The following is a 12583-nucleotide window of genomic DNA, read 5'->3' as shown; positions in this document are numbered from 1 at the left end:
GCGCAGCTAGCGCCATTCGACGGCCAACACCGCGGTTCCTGGTGTGTCCGCTGTGCCGTGAGTGTGTTCATTGCTTGTACAGCCCTCTCGCAGTGTCCGGAGCAAGTATGGTGGGTCTGACACACCGGTGTCAATGTGTTCTTTTTTCCATTTCCAGGAGTTTATATCATAGCCTATCGACAGCTTAGAGTCTTGATTTCATTATCATTTCATTTCTGACGAAGTGTTAACTTTCGAAATTGTTGTTACCGATATGACGCTAGGTTTGCTTTGTTTACCGTTGTCATTGCTCTGCTTTATATCAACACCAGTAGCACTGTAGCACTGTTGTGAGTTATTCGTCGACTCAGCAACTCAGCTACTGTCGGTAGCCTCACGCTGCGCTCACCACTGCATGCCTCCAGTCCCACTCTGTGTTGCCATTAGCAGCCAACATTGTGGTGGCGAGGTAGGTAATATGTGGGACGTCGAAGGCCATAAACATCACTGGACTTTGCCACTTCGCAGTAAAAGAGTTCCTTGTTAGTACAGAGTTTTTCCTCCAATTTACAACAGATTGGCGCGTGTACTCACTTGCTGCAGTAAGGATACCAAGTTTTTTAAACAATTCCTTACAATGAGTCCGACTATTTATTTCATCTTTATTCTTACGACCCTCTTCTGCAGTTTAAATGCTGTGTCCTTGTTTTGAGCACACGAACCCTTGAAAAGAATTCTACTGCTGAGAATTGTTCGTATGTTGGAATAGAGTCACCACAAGACTTTTGCTATCATACGAGAGTAAGGTGCAATTAGTCACCTGACTTTTATTTTTGTCTTCTCACACCTAACAAATGCGTGGACAGCAATTTTAATCACCTCTAAAAGATGTTGAATCCTTCCAAATTTATTGATGCACCAACGTCACAGTGGCAAAAAATGTTCCGGGATTGTTTAGATTTTTTAAAATGCATGAAAATTGTATACAGTTTTTTATAAGTCTCTCTGCGAGGTGCTCAGTAAACATAACGAAGTGGAATGTAGTTGACCGGTGTGGATAGCTTTCCACCTTTCGTGCAAAGGACAACATTGTCTGATGCGGCCAACATGTCAACAAATAAGATGATTACACTGTTACATACAACCTCTCAACGATAATTAACTCTGCTTGTCAATTATTTTCCTGTTGACGTAGACACTCTAAAGGCAGCCTTATCCGGTAATTCTAGTTGGCATTGTCCGGAAATTTATCAGTACCGGTCGATGTCATTCGATTCTGCAGCTCGTATCTACTGTTGGCTGAGACCTTGGAGTGCGCATCCGGTGAGCGTATATGGTATTTTGGCATTGTTAGAGTCTTTAGATCTATTTCGCCAATAGTTTCATGAACTGAGAATAGCCGGCGGGTGTGGCCGAGCGGTTCTAGGCGCTACAGTGTGGAACCGCGCGGCCGCTACGGTCGCATGTTCGAATGCTGCCTCGGGCATGGATGCGTGTGATGTCCTTAGGTTAGTTAGGTTTAAGTATTTCTAAGTTCTAGGGGACTGATGACCTCAGATTTTGAGTCCCATAGCGCTCAGAGCCATTTGACTGAGAATAAGGAAACAAAGTTCTGGTAGCGTCCGAAAAATCGTGAGGATTCTGCCAATTGATTTTTGCAGAAGACCTTGAATGTGAATACTGCACGAGAGGCTTCATGTATCTACAGTCCCAGATATAGGATTAAACTTTGCACTTTGTAATAACTACAGTACAGTGTTTAGAATAGTTCTGTGTTCAACAGTATGTGTTGTCCATTGTTACAGACGTGCAACAGAAGATTCACTGCTTGTAACGTATTGAAGTTGATAGTTGCGAGGACAAACAATACCGGTGACAGAGTAGAGTGAATGATAGTAGCGTGACTGTGATGTATGATAGATGGATACAAAAAAAGTTGTTTGTTGGACTCCACGGTACGACTGCTTATTGGGTGGTGAGAAGATAACATTACAAAACACACAAATGAAAATTACTTTCAAATTTTCACTTGTGCCTTTTTATTGTATCTTCACGCCTCCCATTAGGCCTTTGCCTCGAGATTTTCATATCATGTAATCTAACAAATAACATTTTTTGATCTATCTACCACACGTCACAATTACAGAGACGTCATCCACTTTACTATGTTATCAGTATAGTTTATCTTTGTGACTGTCAACTTTGAAGGGTTCAGAAGAAGGTCTTACTGAGGAGTTATAGCTATTCGTTTTAAACACTTGTGCAAATGTAGAAAGTATTGTTATTGTTTCTTCACGAAGATAATTCTAACGAAGAAAAAATTACCTTCCGTAGTGTATTCTCGTTGCAATGTTAGCAGTAAATGAAAACTTCCGTAATTTGTTATATATTCACAAGGGACTACAGTAACTTCTAGAAGTATCCTACTAAAAATCATGTGCCTGAAGGGAATTAATTACGACCTAAATATTATTCCTCAAAATTCGTAATTATCCTTTCGCGAATAATAATAATAAGTCGGGTGCCATTTCTTCCGTAGTGTGCATGTTCCTGTATCTCTGTTGCTTTCTCCTGCTGGAAGGTATTCTGATACGGATGCTACGCAAATAAGTACTATTTCTGTCTGATATTTTCAATCACTGTCTTTCGTAGATAAAAAGTAATTTTCGAAAACCACAGCAGTTAACCAAAATCTGCCATGTGTTGTACCACTGAGTGACTCATGTAACTGTTACAACTTCATTGACGTAGTCTTCAGTCCGATGACAGGTTTGATACAACTCTTCGCACAAGTTTGTCCTGTATAAGCCCCTTCATCTATGCTCAGTTATTACATTCTACGTCTATTGGAAGTTACTCAAGCCTTGGTCTCCCTCGACAGCTTTTACCCCTTCAAGCTTCCTTCCGTTACCAAAATAAAGATATCTAGATGCCTAAAGAAATGTTTTTACCAAGGATGTTAAGTTTTGCTACAAATTTCTTACTCCCCAGTTCTATGCAATGCGTCATCAAATGCTCGATCTACCCACCCAGTCTTCAGCGTACGTCAATAGTACAGGGTACTACATTTCAGAGGCTTTTATTCTCTTCTTTTCTGAACTGTTCCTTGCCCATGTTTCACTTTCGCATAATGCTACACTTCAAACAAATAGGCCTACCTTAAGAAAAAGTATGTGTGTGTTTGATGTTAAGAAATTGCGCTTTTTTAGAAACGCTTTTCTTTGCTATTGCTAGTTTTAATTTTATATCCTCTCACCATCGACCACCGTCAGTTATTTTGCTGATTGACTGCTTTATTTCCTAATGTAATTCTATCAGCGTCACCGCATTTAATGCGACTACATTCCGCTGTTCTTGTTTTACTTTTGTTGTTCATAATATATCCGCTTCTAAAAGCACTGTCTATTCCATTCAACAGATCTTCCAGGTCCTTTCCGTCTCTGAGAGAATTACGATGGTAGTTGACAATCCGTAATTTTTTCTGTTCTCTGAACTTGAACTTCCTCTCCAAAGTTCTCATTGATACTGCTTGCTGAATTCACAAACTGAATGACATCGCAAATAGCCCGTAACCATGAATCACTTCCTTCACAACTGTTGTTTCCCTTTCAAGTGCTTCGACTCTTAAATCTGCCTTCTGATTTGTGTGCAAGTAGATGACGTTTGCCTCTATCTCATTGATGGGTCGCGTCTTATCCACAGGACCAGCAGTCTGTTATCAAAAAAGGTTCGTGATGATCTCTGGTCTTCCATTCGGATCTCCGGTAGGGGACTGCTAAGCAGACTAAGCAGACTGAATTATCAACGAAATGGTGTGACGTTCTACGAGTCGGGGCGTCGAGTGTCAGAAGCTTGAACGAGATACGGAGGCTAGAAAACCTGAAAAGGGGAATGCTAAGGCTCAACCTATATATAGTGGGAGTCGATAAAGTGAAATGGAAAGAATTTCTGGTCAGCTGAGTATAACGTAATATCAACAGCAGCAAAAAATTGTATAACCGGAGTAGGATTCGTTCTGAATAGGAAGGCAGGGCAGAGAATGAGATTCTGTAAGCAGTTCGGTGATAGGGTTGTTTGCACCAGAATCGACAGCAAACGTGCACCGACAACAGTGTATACGAGGATATTGCACGGATAATTCGGTACGTAAAGAAAGGTGAAAATCTAGTAGTCATGATGAACTGGGTGAAAGAAAGGGTTACGGGAGGTTATGAACGCGGTAGAAGCATTGAGTTAACAATTAATAATTTAATAATTTAGGTTGTAGATTACAAGCGCTACTCTGAGATGAAAAGTTTTGCACAGGAGAGGAATTCGCGCCGGGTAAGATAAAAAAGTGACGTTTCGATTAGCGTTATATTTTCACTGAGAAAGCTGTTGCAACGATTAAGGAGAGACGTATTCTTTGGTAGGCAAGGATACAGTCTTCGTCTGGCCCGAACCATATACGCTTATTGTCGTTCTCTGCATCGTTGTTGAATTGATCGTCAGCGAGTCGATGCCTCTGCCGTGGGCGACTATTTCGTATGTAGTTGACGTCGATGAGATGTTAATATTCGTAAGCAACGGGAGAACACAGCGAGTGTCATTGGACGCCTTCCGAAAGTCAAGGAAACCGATATCTCGTTTGGCGTTGATATGTATATGGACGAACACAGCGAGCTGCGTTTCACAGTATCGTTGTTTGCGGAATCGTTGTTGATCACTACAGCGGAGAGTTTCTCTCGGAAAAGGGTACGTGAGCATAAAATATGTCTTTACATTGTACACAGATTGACGTTGGGAATAGTTACACGCATCTGTTTGATTACCCTTCTTGGGAACGGGAATAACTTCGACATTTATTCACTTACCTGGAACACGTCGTTCCTCTAGCAACATACAATGGTTTGTATTTTTTTATGATCTGTGGAAAGTGTTTGACTGTGTAGGTCGTATTGCTCTGTTAGAAATTTGGGGTGGATGCTTTTATAAATAACATGTTTGAAGTGTACATAAAAACAGTGTGCAAGATGTTGTGTTCAATAATTCAGATAATGTTGAAACGAAAGACAGTTTTAATGACTGTGAAAAATCACGAAAGAAGTCCAAAAGGTTGGATGTTAGTGCCTTTTCGTAAATGTACAAACCATCGGCGAGTATACGATTTCAAATGCTTCAAATGAGTCTGAGCACTATGGGACTTAACATCTGTGGTCATCAGTCACCTAGAACTTAGAACTACTTAAACCTAACTAACCTAAGGACATCACACACATCCATGCCCGAGGCAGGATTCGAACCTGCGACCGTAACGGTAGCGCGGATTCAGACTGAAGTGCCTAGAATCGATCAGCCACAGAGGCCAGCGTGAATACACGATTTGAGTTGAATTATCTGTGACAGGTGGAACGGCCACCAGAGGTCATTAGCCTAGTTCATGTTTAATATCGTTACCGTCTCGATTTGGCGGGATTGTAGAACCGTGCAGAATCAAGATTTGTGGGGCTTTTGGATGTGACAGTGGGCTGATGGATTCCGTGGGAACGTGAAGGCAGACACAGCCGTCTTCAAAGTTACAGTCGACCACATCTGACAACCACAATCGGCATATTTTGCATCAAGCAAATCGTAACCGCTTCACCCCTGTGCCTGATATACGAGAGGGTCTCACTGCCATAGTCTGCTACATTAGCCGAATACTACCAGCAGCCGGATCAGGAAAAGACCGTCCCATGTGGGGGCTGCCATTGACAGCAAAACACAAACGGCTGTGTTTGGAGTGATGCCGTGATCGAGTAGCATGGAGTGCTGATCAGTGGTACAGCATCGTATTCAGAGATGAATAATGGTTCAGTGCCACTCCCGACGACAGTGACCTGGGGTAAGATCTCTTTCTTACAATGTTCTGGAGGGGCAAAGAGGTGTTACTTCTGGGGACATGTAATGGGGAGCTGTCGGATATGACTTCAGTTCATGTGACTTGGCGGTTGAGGGAATTCCGTCGGCACAACGGTAGGTTACGGCCATCTTGCGTCCTCGTGTGTCACCTCTTGTCTGACAGTACCGTGGTGCCATTTTTCAACATGACTACACTCGTTCACATATGGCACACATCTGTGATATTGAGACACTCCCAGTGCCAGAAATATCTCCAGATCTGTCCCGATGGAACGTGCGTGAGAACATGTTGGACGTCAATTCCGTAATATTGTCAGGATCCAGGATATCGAGGTTTTATGATACCTTTTCCAATCAAATCAGGGCATGGATCCAGATTCTTGGTTCTTTGTAAATTTGGTTCGATTTTGTAATAACTGGATTAACATGACGTACCATTTCAACCCGTCAAGTTTCATTCCGTTTCCTCCTACGCTTCTGTGTACTTCACATTATAGGGAGACAGAATATACAGGTCCAAGAGATGAGCAATAGATTAAATATTCCAAATCATCTCTCTATATACGCTAAGTTATATTTACTCAGTTGGTAGTAATAAGTGACGTTTTATTAATTTATAGCACACCTGGGAAAATTTATGTGATCATCCATTTATACTTCATTCCCAATAAACTGCCGAACAACTTTCATCAGGAAGCCTCATAGTACTCAAGGCGATGGCTGTGCAACTTCGTTCAGGAGCTGCAAGGTAAAGAATTGCATTAATGGATGCTCATAGACCGTCCGTCCGTGTGCTAGTATGCAATTTCCGATTGAAAGTAGATGATATGCGTAGATAGCAAAAGGTTCGTAATGATAAAAAAATATTTCCCATAGGTTCTAAATACACAAACGTTTTTCATCGATACGCACAATCTAAGAGCCGCATAACTATCTGATAACGATGAGTTTGTGCCTTGTTCAATAAAAACACCGAATTACATTTTGAATATTAAACAAATTGTAGTCTAGAATAAGCCGTACACTTCTTCAATATGTGTGCACTGTAATTCGTGTGATAATACGTTCGTCACAATTTTCCCAAGTTTAAGATGAAATGAAATTTCGTAATGGCGGCTGTCACCAATGCTTAGAACGCACAAAGGACGCAAGCCCCGATATGTTAACCGATTCGTTCCCATTCTAAGACAGAAGAAATGGTATGTGATTTTGTTCTTGGTGAAATAATCATTTCTAGGACTAAGCGCCGCAGTCCAAATAACACTGATCTCTCTCGCCGGTCTACCAGTGGTGTTCACCTTTTATCTTTTAAGCTCAGACGACGCGCGATATCGGAGTGAAATGCGGTCACAAAATTTTATCACAATTTGTGTTTGTGGTTTGTTATTGTTCAAACTTTCCATAGTGGAGCTGGTCAATGTATTGGTGAATATTATCGAATCAAAATTTTCTCAAATTCCACGATATAGTACAAAATTGCCTTTTTCGTCAATCATTCCTAAAGCAGTCGGTGCCTCATGAAGCAGTAAAATATACATCACCAAAATTTTTCATCATTTACTCAACAGCGGGGAGCAACGCAAGTTTTAAATCTAACTTCAGTAATTATATCTTCTGAAAACTTCTTCTATTCCATTTCCGGATTTTTGTATGATGCAAAAAAAAAAAAAAAAATGTGTAGTGCAGAATAATATGTCTGCTAACAAATTTAGGCCAGTGAGCCATTTACGACCTTGCAAATTTTATTTATTTATTTACGGCCAGTGTTCCACACATGCAGCATTTCACACATCAGAGTTACATCATGACCATAGTTTAAATGAGAATATTAGCTTACTCTAGTGACAATATGTATAAAGAGTAGTGACTAAGACCTAATAAAGTAAATGCGGCAGTATTTTTACAACAGGTCCTATACATACAGATTATGATAAAATCAATAATAATAACAGTACAAAAATCAAATACTAATGATAACATGAGATAAATTGGCAATAGTAATGAAGATTTGAGCGGATGTACATTAATAACTTGGTGTGAAAAGTAGATGTTTACTATGTAAATAAGTTATACACAACTGCAACAAGTCTTTTTTTAAAAAATAATAATGCTTTATTACATGAACCGGTTTTCGAATCTTTTCAGGTTCATCTTCAGATGGTTTCGAGAGGATCCGGGAAGTTACATCGTTACTGGTAGTAGCTTAATGTTGGATGCTGGTTCTATGGCAGAAAGATGGGTCACACTTTAATGTATCGCCATGACTATAGCTTATCTGTCGATATGGATGTAAATTTAGTTTTTACTTACTGCGACAGCATACTGGTAAAGTGTCACTCTCAAAGTGTAAACTAATATAGTTTGTGTGAAAGTGTTCTGGACGTCAAAATGGAGGCAGACAGATCCGAAAAAGCCGCCTATACTGTCGCAGTAAGTAAAAACTAAATTTACATCCATATCGACAGATAAGCTATAGTCATGGCGATACATTAAAGTGTGACCCATCTTTCTGCCATAGAACCAGCACTCAGTATTAAGCTACTACCAGTAATGATGTAACTTCCTGGATCCTCCCGAAACCATCTGAACTTGAAAAGATTCGAAAACCGGTTCATGTAATAAAGCATTATTATTCAAAAAAGTGACTGGTGGCAGTTGTGTATAGCTTATTTACATCAATATACAGTCGCGATTCTAAAATATCCGTAATGGATAAGCGTGTTTACTAGTATAGTGAGTTTTGGGGAAGGGAGATTTAAGGAGGGGGGAAGGAGGGAAGTAATGAGGTGAAGTGCATTCATGTACAGAGGAAGGCATTACTGTTGCTTAAGTAGATACCTAATTAACTAAATCGGCAGTATGTTGTCATCCATTGAAACTAAACATGTTCATGTAACCTATACACTGAGTCGTTGCACGACATTCCGAGAAAATAAATCGTTCAAGTGATCTATAGAACATTAACCAGTCTCTGCTACTTCTGGCCCCCGTATTGGGTGTTCAGCTGCGAATTGGCCGACTGCCGTAAAGGTTCGCACAGTAAAGAAGACGACAGGGCCGGAAATAAAAACTCGGGAGCAATTCCACAAACAAAAGATCGTCTACGTTGAATACATTTACTTCTCCAGCGGTGAAGTGGTGAGGGTTGCGCTCGTGGGAGGAAGGGCGGCACGGTTGCGACCGTCTGCCGTGCGAAAGGCTGCGAATTCGTGCAGTGCGGGGGTTGTCGGCTGCCACCCTTGCGTCCCCTCCTGCGCACGGGAATGTCCACAAAGGCAGCAAACAAAGCCACGGTGCAGGTGGTACCCCGTCCGCCGGCAACTGGCGACGCATTCCGCGTCACGGCGGAACCCGACCACCAGCGGCCTTGGATTGCGAAGTCGGCGACCTCTCCCGCCCCGGGCCACACGCTGAGTTTTCGCAAATGGCAGCTCCTCCCCGCGCTCTGAGACAGCGGCGCACAATGCTCGGCGCTGCTAAAGCCAGCCTTTGAAGTCGCCCTCTGCCGGGGGTCACTGACTTCCGTGCCTAAATATTCGCGTGGTCCAGAATACCCTAGAGATCTGCTGCGACAAACGTTGATATATGTCGGCACCCGCCCCTCAGACACACCGGCACCAACACTGCAGGCCCGAGCAACACCGAAGGTTTCCGAGTTGACGCTCGTACACATTTGACCCCGGGGAAGACACCATCGGACTAAGCAATTCCGGATACCAGACTTCTGACACTATACTGCTTATCTGTGAGAAACAATTGTCTGTAAAAGTGGTACTAATATCTGCTCAGACTGTGGCAAGATTTGTCTGGTATGAACATTTGTGAGCAATCTACATATTAATGTTTATAAAAGTCGTTATATGCACGCTATATGATCAAAATTTTCGGACACCTACTAGTGAACATTAATATGTGTCCACGCTTCACCTATGTGACGGCTTCGACACTGGTGACGTCACTTTCCACGAGGTGTCTTAATGTCTGTAGAGGAATCAAAGCCCATTCTTCCTCCAGACCCAAACTAGACCAGGTACTAATGTTAGACGTTGTTAGGATCTGGAGCGAGGTCCACATCTACATCTACGTCTAAGTGATTACTCTGTTACTCACAATAAAGTGCCAGGCAGAGGGTTCAATGAACCACCTTCAAGCTGTCTCTCTAACATTCTGCCGGCCAGGATGGCCGAGCGGTTCTAGGTGCTACAGTCTGGAACCACGCGACCGCTACGGTCGCAGGTTTGAATCCTAGCAAGGCTTAGTCGAGTTAGGAAAAGCGTTCGTCAATGTAAATTCGTGTAAGATGTTCCAAATTCAGAGAAATATAGGAGTAAGCTTTATGGAGAGACGGGTAATATACAATATGAACAAGAAACAAGAGGGAATAATAAGAGTGGACGACCACCTCCTCCATACTTCATTGTTACCACTCCACATTTTAGCAGGAATACGCCAAATCCAAACTCTGGCATCGGAATGCCATGTATAGTGTGATTCGGTACTCAAAATCACTCCAATCATCCACTGCCCTGTGGCGCCGTTCTCAGCGGTGGTTGTTCCTTCGCATTTCCACTTCAGAAGCACATTACCAACAGTCAACTGCGGCGGCTTTAGAACGGTTGAAATGCCCCTGATGCATACGATACTCATATGACATCCAACAGACATCTTCTGACAGCAAAATTACTCCCGAGTCCCGAGGCGTCTAGTGGTCAATAACGAATTATGTACGGGTGTGCTGATACTTTTGGTCAGACAGCGCATGTATGTACGTTCCATATCTCCTCCTAAACCACTGGATAGATTTTAACCGAACTTGATACACATTCACTTGCTATCTACAAGGAAACCCTGCGAGGGTAAGAACCACTAACATCCCATAGGGGGGAAGGGGCGTGGGGGTGAACAGGGCATAACGCAGAAGCGTTACTCAGTAACGTATGGACCAGCTTCAAATAATTTTTGTATGGGAATGACTCATTATTTGTATGAAGTACCGTGAGCTATATACACCTGTGACCCCTGTGGATGGGTGTCGGGATGAGAAGCCGTGATATGTAACGATATTCGAAAACGCCCGACATTACAATCGAATACAGAGTTTTCGAGACCTCAAAGCTTACTGGTGACACTCCAGGTATTTCACCTTCATGAGAGGGCGAGAGCGAGTACAAAGCCAGTGACGTACTTCTACCAACTTTGGTGCATGTATCACACGTGTTACTTGGAGAGAGTACTGTAACCTTGAGACACAACTACAGTAGTACGCCTATGGCTGAGGGTGTTAGTGGAGAGAGTGCTGCAAAAGCATACCTCAGGAAAGCTTGGAATAATTTCAACCAAATTCGGTATGTAAGTGACTCATAATTTGTATGGAAATACCCTGAGAGGAGATACCTCTGTTACCCTAAAAAATGGCTGGGCTAGGGATGATAAGGTGTGATGTGTGAAAATGAAGACGCCAAATTGTTGAAACATGTGCTTCATGGAAGGTGAAGACTTGGAGACAGATCAAAGATGTGGTTCTGCAGCAACAGTAAGGCACGACGCTGGTGACACTCCCGATCCGTTAAGCAATGTTGCAAGTACACAATGAACTGATCTGTTTTGTTTCTATTGTTTGCAAGTTAAGTCTTGCTTTCAAAACACTCCGAGTTTTCATTAAACCCAGACTCAGTCAATAAGCAAAATTTATAAAACAAAAAGAGCAAGATTGCGAGTGAATGTGATGAAATGAGATGAACACTGTCTAATAACAAATGTAAAAAAATGTATGTGCCATTTCCACAACTATGAAGTTGAATAATTGTCCAAAACTTTTTGCACACTTGAAGAATTACAGGTTTCCTGAGGATTCATATGAATAGTACGAATGTATGTGTTGTACTTGTGCTATCGAAGCTGTCATTGCTCCACTATTCTGGATAATTAATCAACGTACAATGATTGCATAACATTTATATCATGTCAAACAATGACTACGACAATTTATGCAGGTTACGTTTTATTTATATACATGTTTATATAAAGCTTAAACGTCATCAATATTAACAGCAGTAATGCAAATGATACTGGGGATCATTTCCGAACAAATACGAAAGTTTTATTGGGTTTCAGCTGTAGTTCACAGCATAAAGAAACGGTTAGGTCGGACATATAACGAATGCTTCACTACATCGATATACTCGTACAAACACGTGTAAATGTTTCTATAATCAGTGCACAGCTGTGGGATAAGGAGATGTTGGTTTCTGGAGGAAAGTAAAGCTCCTAAATTGTATTTTAGGTGCTACAATTCAGCTAGAAAGATATGGTAACTAAATAAACTGATGTTTTACATAATGTACTTACAGCATTAAAAATACTGCCGGCAAACACCTAGTGACGATAAATCGATTATTACGAGGAAAAAGGGGATTGGGGGTACTCGCAAAAGTACCTTGTTCTAGACAGAAAGGACTGTGACGATACGAAACTGCAGTGTCTGTGTTGTTCCTAATTACGGTGCAGTATTTCTTTGGACATGGCTCTAGGCAGCTACGAGACGGTACTGCAGTGCCTGTGTTATTCCTAATTATGGTGCAATGATCCCTCGGACATGGCTCTAGGTGGGAATGTGGCTCGGATGAGAGGCGTGCCGAGATAGTCCGCGTAATTCCGGTAAACACTGTGGCCGGGTGGCGCATCGGTTAACGCAGCTGCCTAGTAAGTAGGAGATTCCGGGTTC

This window comes from Schistocerca gregaria, chromosome 8, assembly GCF_023897955.1.
Source record: "Schistocerca gregaria isolate iqSchGreg1 chromosome 8, iqSchGreg1.2, whole genome shotgun sequence".
Classification (NCBI taxonomy): Eukaryota; Metazoa; Arthropoda; class Insecta; order Orthoptera; family Acrididae; genus Schistocerca; species Schistocerca gregaria.
The sequence above is the reverse complement of the archived record's forward strand: the minus strand, read 5'-3'. Positions refer to the sequence as shown.